This window comes from Ostrinia nubilalis, chromosome Z (assembly GCF_963855985.1).
Source record: "Ostrinia nubilalis chromosome Z, ilOstNubi1.1, whole genome shotgun sequence".
Classification (NCBI taxonomy): Eukaryota; Metazoa; Arthropoda; class Insecta; order Lepidoptera; family Crambidae; genus Ostrinia; species Ostrinia nubilalis.
The window spans coordinates 6,225,814-6,238,123 of NC_087119.1; the positions used below are offsets into that span (position 1 = coordinate 6,225,814).

General features: G+C 36.4%; 1 protein-coding gene across 1 annotated transcript in view; it reads left to right on the plus strand.

Annotated features, from left to right (window-relative positions):
• The window catches only part of LOC135087175 (forkhead box protein F1-like), a 284,057-nt gene that overhangs the window by 68,883 nt on the left and 202,864 nt on the right, over positions 1-12,310 (plus strand). The window lies entirely within an intron of this gene.

The window sequence follows — 12,310 nt, forward strand, 5'->3', positions numbered from 1 at the left end:
ATTTTTATTTATTAATAAACAAAAAGACTGAACAAAATTGATGCGTGTACTGATTAATGTAATTAACCTCATGCAAAGTTTCGTGAATTGCAACAACTATAATTTATTATCCAAGCTCTAAATAACCGCTACTACGAGTAACTGATCATAAAATGTTTTTCCAATCGCTCAAGCTCCCGAGGATCTACCGATAGGTCGGGTGACGTAATCTTGAAATTCTTTTAGACGGCGCGGAACTCCCGGAAGGTCGGGTGACGCCACGCCTCTTTGAACCGTGTTTACTTTGGCAGTTATATTCTAAATTTATTCGATTCTAAAATATATTCCCAAAAATTTTGAAAGTTGTTTTAATTTGTATCACTTGGATATGATTTGTATTAGAAAGTGCTGTGAGTGTGACGCTTGAACGGAAGGAAGTCAACCTAACCTAACCAACTGCGTATTTCTAAACTGCGTATTTCTATACTGTGTAGCCGCGAGAGCTCTTTGGCGCGCTGTCTTCGGCGAAGTATTGCGCGCGCAGATTTTGACAGCGCGAAATACCTACTTTAGCAGAAATACCAAGCCTTAAGCTAACGTTTAACATAAACCCCCTTATTAATAAAAAGTTACACCCTAGTTGAACACTGTTTTAAAGTGAGTGAATACTGTTTTGTGACTTTTCCATATTAAAAGTCACTTTGAAAAAATATTAAACTAGGGTGTATCTTTGTATTTTCCGATTTCCACCATACCCTTTTGGGAAATCGGGAGACAGGTCGGGAATTTATGATGAAGACTATTCAATGTCTTTGCAAGTAATTTTAAGAAACATTGCGATGACAACAATAAGTGAAAAGAGGAATGGGTGAAGGAAATATACAAAGTTTTCCTTAGTACCGCTATTGTGCGAGTGTACAGTACTCCTGGTAGCAACATATACATATACAAATACAACCTAGGCACCAAATCTGATACGTTTCAACTTGAATGAAATTTCCATCCCACTCAAACCTAGTAGACGTTATGACTGTTCATCTCTTTTGCTCGTTGCAGCACTGCCCCCGCGCCCCGCACTTGTACATAGACATCCTAGTAATGCAGATATTGCACAGGCAGATGTGTGCTTCCCGGTAGCAATGAAGACCACCTCCTCACGAGTTCTGTAATCCTGGTACAGTGGTTGCAAAAACGCATTACTTGCATTGCACTGCAGCTGCCGAAGAGGCTGCAGCACCATGACCTCACAATGTTGTAATTTTATTGGTCGGATTTGTTTCCGAGATTTAATAACAAATATTGACAAAAATAACCTCATAAAAGTCATTTATTTTTGCAAATAGGCTTATTAAAAGCACTTTTACACGTCCCAGTATTAACCCTACCACTGCTTCGGGACAATAAATGGGCCAGTGCTGGGAAGAAGCAACGCAAGAAACTCAGTCACTATTATCAGCCTCCTTTTCAATTTATTGTTCAAGAAAACAATTAATACTTACATAATTATTGTACATATTTATAAAATAAGCATCTAAAATAAGCTTGATGATGATTTCAGCCGTAGGACGTCTACTGCTGATCAAAGGCAATGACTTCCATATTGATGTCACAGATGCGTTATTTAAAATGCGAGCGTTTTAAACATACCTAAAATTATATTCAGGGACCATTTTCCGAATATCTATCTACATATTTTACTCTTATATTATGTTGACGAACCGACATAGCTCTAGGTGCGACCCGTTTACGTAGCCAACTTTAGGTTACCAAGAGCTATCTCTTTACTTGCAAATACGAGTAGATATCGTTTTGCTTAAATCTAGAAGCTTTAGTGCTTAATTTATGATTACTCGTATTTTGGGATATGAGTATGTTTTTGTTACAGATTGTTCCTATTTCGCCCATTGACGATCTCATCTGTATACATAAAACTCAAAGGTGACTGACTGACTGACTGACTGACTGACATAGTGATCTATCAACGCACAGCCCAAACCACTGGACGGATCGGGCTGAAATTTGGCATGCAGGTAGATGTTATGACGTAGGCATCCGCTAAGAAAGGATTTTACGAAACTCCACCCCTAAGGGGGTAAAACGGGATCCACGCGTACGAAGTCGCGGGCGGCCGCTAGTGAGATATAAAGCCCGTATTCACAAACACTACTATGAGTTCTCACAGTGCGCGTGAACGCACAGGGTGACACACGAACCAATCCCAGAACTCTATTTAACGCTTACTGCTTCACTTAAGCATCGTTTGTGAATACGGACGATAGTGTCCTAATAAAGTATCGTCAGAACTGCACTGTTGCAAGTGGACTGCCAATTTGCATTTGCATTAACGTTGAGTCTATTTTAGACTAAAAATTGAATTCTATTTCCATAATAAACTGATAAACACAACGTAGGTACCTGTCGTTCGGCATTAGCTTTTCTCTTATCACCATCCCTTCCTGCACTTGATTACCTTTAATTTTGACCAATAATTTAGCCTTTTACAAGCAATAACATTCCAAAAACAAATAGTAATAAAAAGAGTGGTTCAACGATGTTATTTCTAATAATACGTGAGATGTTATTATGATAGTCGTTCGTGGATGTGTGTAACTCATACATGGGTAGTTTTGTATTGTGTCCTGTAGGCCTAAGATGCGCGCCGTGATAACTTTTATCGACGTCAAAATGTATGGGCAAAATCAATAAAATGGCGTGATAACCGCTTACCGCGGCGCGCATCTTAGGCCTACTGGTGTCGATACATTTAAATTTGGCCACGTGACATTGTATGTAAATACTGAATATAATAATATATACAAAGCTTCATAAACTATAGCTAACCTCGTCGGCACGCGCACTGACGATCGCCAAACGGCTAGAGTACCTTCTGTACTCGCCACTCTGCCCGGTGAAGCTGGAAAAGCTCTTCAAGCTACCAACGCGCATCCCTTCAAATAAAAAATAAACTAAACATATAAAGCTCATGTACCGAGTTCACTGACGCAACGTCCCTTTCTACCACGTGCGGACTTCAGCATTCTATCTCTGTTGGTTGCGGAATGGCATCTGTGTGCGTGCGGCATCACACTTCTGTAAAACTATTTTTCACAGTTGAACAAATTATTTCTTCACAATTTATAGTCTCCTGGTACCCTGGCTCGAATCTCGGCCCACGTGCAGCGTTTTGTTAAAAATACGTAGTCAGTATGACGTCATCCGTTTTCCTTTCTGTTGGTTGCGGAATAACATTTGTGTGCGTGCGGCATCACACTGCTGTAGAAATATTTTTCACAGTAGAACATATTAAATATTTCTTCACAATTTATAGTCTCCTGGTACCCTGGCTCGAATCTCAGCCCACGTGCAGCGTTTTGTTAAAAATACGTAGTCAGTTTATGACGTCATCCATTTTCCTTTCTGTTGGTTGCGGAATAACATCTGTGTGCGTGCAGCATCACACTTCTGTAGAACTATTTTTCACAGTAGAACAATTTAAATATTTCTTTACAATTTATAGTCCCCTGGTATCGTAGCTCGAATCTCAGCCCACGTTCAGTGTTTTGTTCAAAATACGTAGCGAGTTGATGACGTCATCCGTTTTCCTTTCTGTTGGTTGCGGAATGTCATCTGTGTGCGTGCGGCTTCACACTTCTGTAAAACTATTTTTCACAGTAGAACAAATTAAATATTCCTTCACAATTTATATTCTCCTGGTACCGTAGCCCGAATCTCAGCCCACGTGCAGCTTTTTGTTAAAAATACGTAGTAGCGAGTTTATGACGTCATCTGTTTACAGACAATTAAGTTTTATCCTTTTCCTTCAATCTTTGTGTGGGTTTCCTATAAATCGATAGTAACTTAGTAGGCGTAATTTTCTCCAAATAGACAACGTTTTGTATTCTGATTTAGATGTTTCTGAAATTGGCGTCTGAAACTGAAATGTAGTGCTATAAAAGTTGTCAATCTTTTAACTTGGTTTCAAAAACCCGTAGGCACATTTCTTGAGTATGTAAAAAAATACGAGGGGTGTTCTATAAGTAATGAGAATAAATTCTTCACACAAATAATTCTTCACTAAAACTGGTAAAAAATTAATTTATGTTCACCATTGCGTTTAAGGATTATATTCATCTGAACGCGACCAGTCGGAAAAACCTTGTTTTCTGTGGCCAAGCGCACCCGTTCACAGAACTGAAGTTGCGGTGGCAGCCAAAAAAAAATTACGTTCCTAAATGCTCAAAAACCCATCATATTCTCTAGATCTGACTCTCAGCTACGTTAATAGCTCCTTCTCCGATTTAAAAAGTAGTTCAGGGACCTGATATTTGAGAAATTGTCGAGGCAGTGTCCTTTTTAGGCTTTTTTGGAGAGTCTGGAAAATCATCCGACTGGTCGGAGTCAGGTGAATGTAATTCTTAAACGCAATGGTGAATTTAAATTAATTTTTTACTAGTTTCCAGTGAAGAATTAAGCTACCTGCCTAATTTTTTCTTCAGATTTTTGTGATGGCTCAAAAATATCCCATTCTCATTACTTTCTGAACACCCCTCGTATATTTTGGGATGTAAGAAAAACGATTATAATAACCCTTGTTTAAAGTAATGATAAAATTAACTATCTATTAACTTTTTTTTACAAGCATGAAAAATCTATTGTTTTTAAGTATTTGCGGCTGGACGGACTTGCATGATTACATTGAAGAAACTAGAAGATTAAAGCGGTCGTATTTGTTAATTGCTTTCATGCAGTGACCTTCCTCTGGCACCTCCCGTCGAGCACTGCACGAAATTCACGATATTCGCAAAACGCATTGAGAGATGCATGTGGTGGTGCCCCACACTTATAGAAAATATGTGCGTCACATGTTTTCTCACACACGAGCTTGTTCCGAATATTTTGCAAACCTACCACCATCGTTTCCTGCGACCCTAGTGCATGAAACCTCGTACGAGAACCCCGGATGGATTTACAGTCGTAAACACGAAAAACGGCTACATTTTCGACCCTATTTCAATGGTCTACGAGCTGGATTCAACCTTCTTTTGCTGTGTACTGTATTTAGCTACATGCACAAATGGACCAATCAAAACATCCCAGACGAAATTCGTAACGAGTTAAAATCGCATCCCTACTCCCTTTTTAAAGTTGTTAAAATTTTTTTTCATACTTTTATTGTTTCATGCCTCATGTTTCATGGTCCAGTGGTTTATTGCGTTGGCTTGCTTTTGTTAGAATATGCATTATCTGTGATGTAAAGTTGGCAACACTGCCTATCTGTCAGTTGTGTGCAGAAAATAAAAGTGAGCTATGGCGTCTTGAAAGTCTTCGTTTTATTTTATAAAGAAAGTTCATCATTAATACTAAAAGGTTATGGGCACCTCAAATATATCGCTTCCGCAATTGTCTGCGGACAATTTCGGTCATTGGAAATTCCGAATTAGATGTTTGCTAGAAGAAAGGCAATTGATCGACACCTTGGACGATGACGAGGTAGATAAAAAGAGTGATTCGCGAGCCAAATCCATTATCGTACAGTGCATCACCGACAAACACTTAGATCTGGTGAAAGATGCAAAAACAACAAAAGAAATGTTTGCCATTTTGTGTTCTATTTTCGAGAGAAAATCCATCGTAAGCCGAATTCATATAAGGAAAAAGTTGCTAACCTTAAAACTGCAAAACAACGAGAAATTGGAGGAATATTTCCTGAAATTCGAGTCAATAATCAGAGAATTAGAGAATGCAGACAAGAAACTTGATGAAGAGGAGAAAATTACCTATCTTTTGTTGGGACTTACTGAAAAATACAACACTCTGGTAACGGCACTGGAAACAATGAATGAAAAGCTGACATTAGATTTTGTGAAAGGAAGATTACTGGATGAGGAACTGAGGAGTGCAGGACAGGATGAACAGAACCAGCAACCCCACCAGATGGCATTCAAAACCAATGCAATAATATGCTACAAATGTAAAAAGGAAGGCCACAAGAGCTTTGAATGTCGATCCAATGCAGCGAGAACAACAAGTGGTAATTATAGAGGAAGAGGTTATAGAGGTCGTAGCCGAGGCAGAGGGTATCATCAGAGTCAAAGTCATGCTGCAACTACAGAGGAAGATCAACGAGAATTTACATTCTTATCTGGAACCGAGAACCAATGCAACATATTTGAAGAAAAAGAAAACATAGAATGGATCATCGACTCAGGATGCACGGAACATCTCATTCAACAAAAGTATATGAAGTATATGAGCGACATTACTGAAATTGAACCAGAAATGAAGATATATATTGCAAATGGAGACTACGTGATTGCCAAGAAAAAAGGGACAATAACATTAAAGTGTAGCGGTCATAAATTAACTTTGAATGCTCTTATAGTTGATAACTTATCATTTAACCTAATTTCAGTCAAAAAGATAGTGCAAAAAGATTGTAATGTTCAGTTTACTAAAAATGAAGTAAAGATTCGTAAAAACTATTCAAATGATTGTATTACAGGGTATTGTAAAGGAAAACTATTTGTTCTAAAAGCATCTTTATTTTCAGAAAACAATTTTTGTGGTATCAGCAAAGGATTTTTATGGCACAACAGATTAGGTCATGTTAACAGGCACAGTTTGAATATCATGCAGCTTCCTGTCTCCAACAAGCCATGTGGACCATGTATGATGGGTAAGTCGACTCGTCAGCCATTTCCACACACTCCGAAGCCGAGGTCATCACACATTGGTGAACTTCTTCATACTGATGTAGCTGGACCTGTAAACATAAAAGGGATTAATGAAGAACTATACTATCAGGTAATTGTTGATGATTTTTCACATTTTGTAGTAGTTTACCTATTAAAAAGTAAAGATGAAGCGACTAATAACTTAATTAAATATATTAAAAACATTGAAAATCAGCAAGACACTAGAGTAAAAAGAATACGTTGCGACAATGGAGGTGAATTTAATAATAAAGTCATAGAATCTTTTTGTATAGAGAAAGGAATAAATATTGAATATACTCGCCCCTACTCACCCCAACAAAATGGAGTTTCTGAAAGGATGAACAGGACTCTCTACAACAAAGCGAGAACTCAAATTTTAGAGACAAATCTTCCAAAACATTTATGGGGAGAGGCCATACTTGCTTCAGCTTACCAACTTAACAGATGTCCCTCATCAGCTATTAATTTTCAGATACCAGCAGAAGTCATGTTTGGATCTCTAGACCTGAGTAGACTGCGTGTTTTTGGAAGCAAAGCTTGGGCTATTCAACTACCCAAAGGAAATAAATTTGAAGAAAGAGCTCACGAAATGAGATTAGTGGGTTATGCCCCTAATGGTTATCGACTGTGGAATCCAAAAGAAAACAAGATAGTAATATCAAGAGATGTGAGATTTGATGAGGAAGACATTAAGTACAAACCAATAAATGAAGAGACAAAAAAGGAACACAGATATACTTATGGTGAAGAAAATGAAAATGACATGAATACAGGATGTGACAACAATGAAGACGACTCAAATACAGGATGTGACACAATTGGACTAAAAGATAGATCGGATAAAAATGAACAAAGGCAGAATACTGAAAGAAACCCACAGGTAAGACCGCAAAGAACAATTAGAAGACCTAACTACCTAAAAGACTATGAGACATATGATAATAATAATGAAAGTGATTATGAAAGTAGTGAATCTAACATAGCATATTGTTTGAACACCTTTGTTGACACAGAACCAATTACCTACAAAGAAGCTATTAAAAATCCAGAATGGACAGAAGCAATAAAGAAAGAACTAGATGCTCACAAAAAACTACAAACCTGGGAATCTTCTATTCTACCGGATGGACATAAAGCTATTGACACTAGATGGATCTTCAAGCAAAAGTCAGATGGAACAAAGAAAGCTAGATTAGTAGCTAAAGGCTATCAAGAAAATAATACCTATGATGTTTATGCACCAGTTGCTAGAATGTCTACTGTGAGATTATTGTTAAGTATATCACTACAAGAGAATAAACCAATAAGACAGATGGACATACCTACAGCTTTTTTAAATGGAAATCTGGAAAAAGAAATATTTATAAAATACCCAGAAGGAATAAAAGAAGAAAAAGGAAAAGTATTGAAACTGAGAAAAGCACTTTACGGATTGAAAGAAGCGCCGAGATGCTGGAATGAGAGAGTTCACAACTTCTTTATTGAAAATAACTTTGAGCAATCTAAATATGATGTTTGTCTATACTTTAAACCTGGAACTTGGGCACTAATTTTTGTTGATGATTTCTTATTAATGGGGAATTTTGAAGAGATAAAAGAAAAACTACAGACAGAATTCAAAGCAAAAGATTTGGGAGATATAAAAGAATATTTAGGAATGGAAATACACAGAAGTAATGATACTATATGTATAAAACAAGAAAAACTGATAAGGAAAATACTGAAGAAATTTGGAATGGAGGACAGCAAAGCAGTAAAAACACCTATGGAGAAAAAACCTATAACTACAGAAGAGGAGGAGATAGTAAATGTACCTTATAGAGAACTAATTGGAAGCCTTACTTACCTTTCGGTGACAAGTAGACCCGATATCACCTACGCAACTTCTTTCTTGAGTAGATACCTGGATAAACCTACATCACAGCACTGGAAAGCAGCGAAAAGAATTTTAAGATACCTAAAAAACACTATTAATAAAGGACTTACATATTTCAGGACTGACAAACCAATACAGCTAATAACATACACAGATGCAGACTGGGGAAGTGACAAAACTGACCGCAAAAGTGTGAGTGGATCTGCAACTTATTTTGGTAAGAATTTAATATCTTGGTCATCAAAAAAACAATGTACCGTCTCACTATCATCTGCAGAGGCCGAGTACATAGCAGCAGCTTCAGCCACAACAGAGCTCATCTATCTAAAAGGTATTTTGAATAACTTCTACAGTCATAATTTTGAATCCTTACTTTTGATTGATAATCAGAGTGCTATAAAAATAATAACTAATAGGGAAAATGGTAAAAGAACAAAACACATTGACATTAAATATCATTATATTAAAGATGCAGTTAGAAATCATAAAATTAACATTACATATGTACCAACTGAACATAATGTATCAGATATATTTACAAAACCACTATGTGAGATTAAACATAACTATTTTACATCTAAGTTGAATATTGTGTAACCAAGTAAATAAGTAAAATAATGTATAAACAGTAAATAAGTAAAAATTATGTAATAATGTAAACAGCAAATAAGTAAAAATAAAATGTAAAATTCATTGAAAGTTCATCTAAACTGAATAGTATTGTATAAGTTAAATAAAATCTAAAGTTCATTTAATATTGTATAATGTTTAAAAGGTAAAAAGAAAGCATTTAAAATTGTATGACTTATTAAAGTAGTCTATTATAAATACCCATTGCAATGTTACAAATGCTTATGATTTTAACATTGAAGGGGGGTGTTAGAATATGCATTATCTGTGATGTAAAGTTGGCAACACTGCCTATCTGTCAGTTGTGTGCAGAAAATAAAAGTGAGCTATGGCGTCTTGAAAGTCTTCGTTTTATTTTATAAAGAAAGTTCATCATTAATACTAAAAGCTTTTTCTTGGTGGTGTGAGTTATTTTCGCATTTAGGTCAAAAAAAGTTTAACTACTTGATTGTTTAGAAAGAAATCACTGTGTTTTTGAGGATTATTTATGAACATTGTAACATACGAGTATATTGTAGTAGTAACATACCTACTTAATATAAGAAGTCTAATGATGGCATGTGAAAATACATTCATTACGTGTTTTAGTTCGGTTTTCAGTTAACTACATGTTACGGATTGGTGTGCGTACGTCTATACATGAATTAGCTGGTAGCCATGGAAATGCATTGTTAGCGTCCTGTCCTGTCATCCATGTAGGAAGTGCGCAGTTGAAACAACCAACGCTAAGACCGTTGCCAAGGGTAACGCGTCCCAATTGTTTGCGTGGCATTGCTGCTACCTCTTCATTCGTGCTGCACTCCTGGTACAGTTGGAACATGTTAAGACAGGTGATTTCTTGATCTTTGCCAACCTCTTCTTGAAAAGAGTACGATGAGAGCATCCTTAAGATGCTAATAAAAGTTTATTTTTTATTTTTTTATTTTGCAAGATTTTTTGTGTCACGCATCTGTCTGAAACCACTAGCTGTGGCGCGAGTTCTACCAGTGTATTCTTGAAAGCCTAACAGGGTGCTCCAAAAAGCCACCAACCTATACCTTTCTCCCATTATCTCCCGCATCTGTCTCTATTAGCATCAATCCTACATTTACAAAAGCCTGTCGTAACGAAAGTGTGCCTATGTATGCGTGAAACACGCGGGCTTTGCCAGTGCGGTCTTGAGAGCGCAACGGGATGCATCGTTTTTTTCCTACAAAATAACATATCAGGATCTATGTATTGTGGTAGATTAGGTTAGGTTATGTATACAAACACGGACTTTCATCGGTGACTCATGCCATTTACAATGACAATGACAGTCAAAAAAAGAGAAAATTGTATGAATTAATTTTATGATGAATGTCCTTTTTTACCGAAATACTAATTTATTTCAAAACTTATCCTCTTTGCGCTTTCTCTTTTATTTCATAAGCAAACATTCTAAACAAAAATGGTTTTTACAATGTTTCATGTTTCATGCTACGACTCGTAGAGAGTTTGCTATGCAATGCTACGAGGTTGCTACTGTCTACGACGTTTTGTAACACTGTGTACAGAGTAAAAGTCTGTTGTGATAAACTTTTTGACAAAAGCTCTATATCGCAAATGGTAAACTTTCAAAATAGTCTTACCCACAGATCACAGAAACTAAAGGGAGATGTGACAAGGGGGCGGGGCCGGTGTCGCAGCAATATGCCCAAAAACAGAACACATTGCTCGTGAAAGCAATAATGACAGTTTACATTGCTTGCGTAGTACTAAAGATTTTTCGAACCTTGAGTACTGATACCGCAATGGATAATGAGCGCATATTTTGATTACTTTGAGTGTGTGAATTTCTAATGCGACACTGAGTTTCGAACTCAGTGCATTAGTTGGCACCTCTCTATATCTCTATGGTCTTACCACACCAATATTATCACTATGTGAATAGTTCTGTAGTATTTTTTATTCACCAGGAGCGCAAAAAGTGTAAAGAAGTCGTTTAAAACTATCAGTAAAATTTTACCACTGCCTGAGATGCATTTCTAGATCTTATGCAGTGATTTTAGTAGTTTTACTTAGAAAATTCAGATAGGTCTGTTGTTGTGTCGGTTTGTTTTTCCTGGTTGATCTTTTAGAGTATGCATATACGATGTACAAGTTTTTATTCAGCTACCATAACATTGTCTAATACTAACTTGAGTTTTTTATTTGTTTCAGGTAAGGGTGCCCGAATTATATTTCTTACGTATGTTCTTCGGAAAGTAAGTTAGCCATTTTACTTTGTAGGTTGTTTGTGAGTAAGATTACCTAATTTTTACCTAATTGACACCTCATGGAACTGCTTATGTGAAAGGTAAAGAGCGATAAAATAATTAGTGATATTTATTGAAATGCTTCATGGAAATGTCCCTTTTAATGTTGGAGCGAAGTGGTTATGCATACAACCTGTCTCCTGGTAGGAAAGTATACATATAATACGTTAGTACTGAACAATGTTCGACTTGAATGTGATGTCCATCCCGCTCAAACCTAGAGGCCATTACGACTATTCATCCCTTTTACTCGTTGCAGCACTGCCCCCGCGTCCCGCGCTTGAACATAGATATCCTAGTAATGCAGATATTGCATTTGTCACTGTGTGCTTCCCGATAGCAATGGACGACGACCTCCTCACGAGTTCTGATGTCCTAGTACAGTAGTTGCAAAAATGCATTACTTGCACCGTAGTTGCAGGCTGAAAATTAACTTGCAATTATCCTGCAATACTTCTTAGTTACCTTACCTTTAGCCCGAAACTTTCAAAATAACAAATAATAAATTTTGAGATATACTAAATTTAAATTATTATGTTCAAAATTAATTTCAATAATAAGTTTTTTATGATAATAATTAGAATAAGTGTACAAGCTCACTTATTATAATTATTATCATAAAAAACTTATTCTTATTATTGGGTACGTAATTTATTTTATAGATAGCAAATTTTTTCTTGCATTATGCTAGGATGGAAGAGGTTTTTGATATTTTGTATGTTACTACGACTAATATATTTAGCTGAAAAAAATAAAATAGAAGTCGGTGGAGGCAAACTTCACACGTTTCATAATCTTAGCACCGACTAATCATGATATACATTTATGAATTC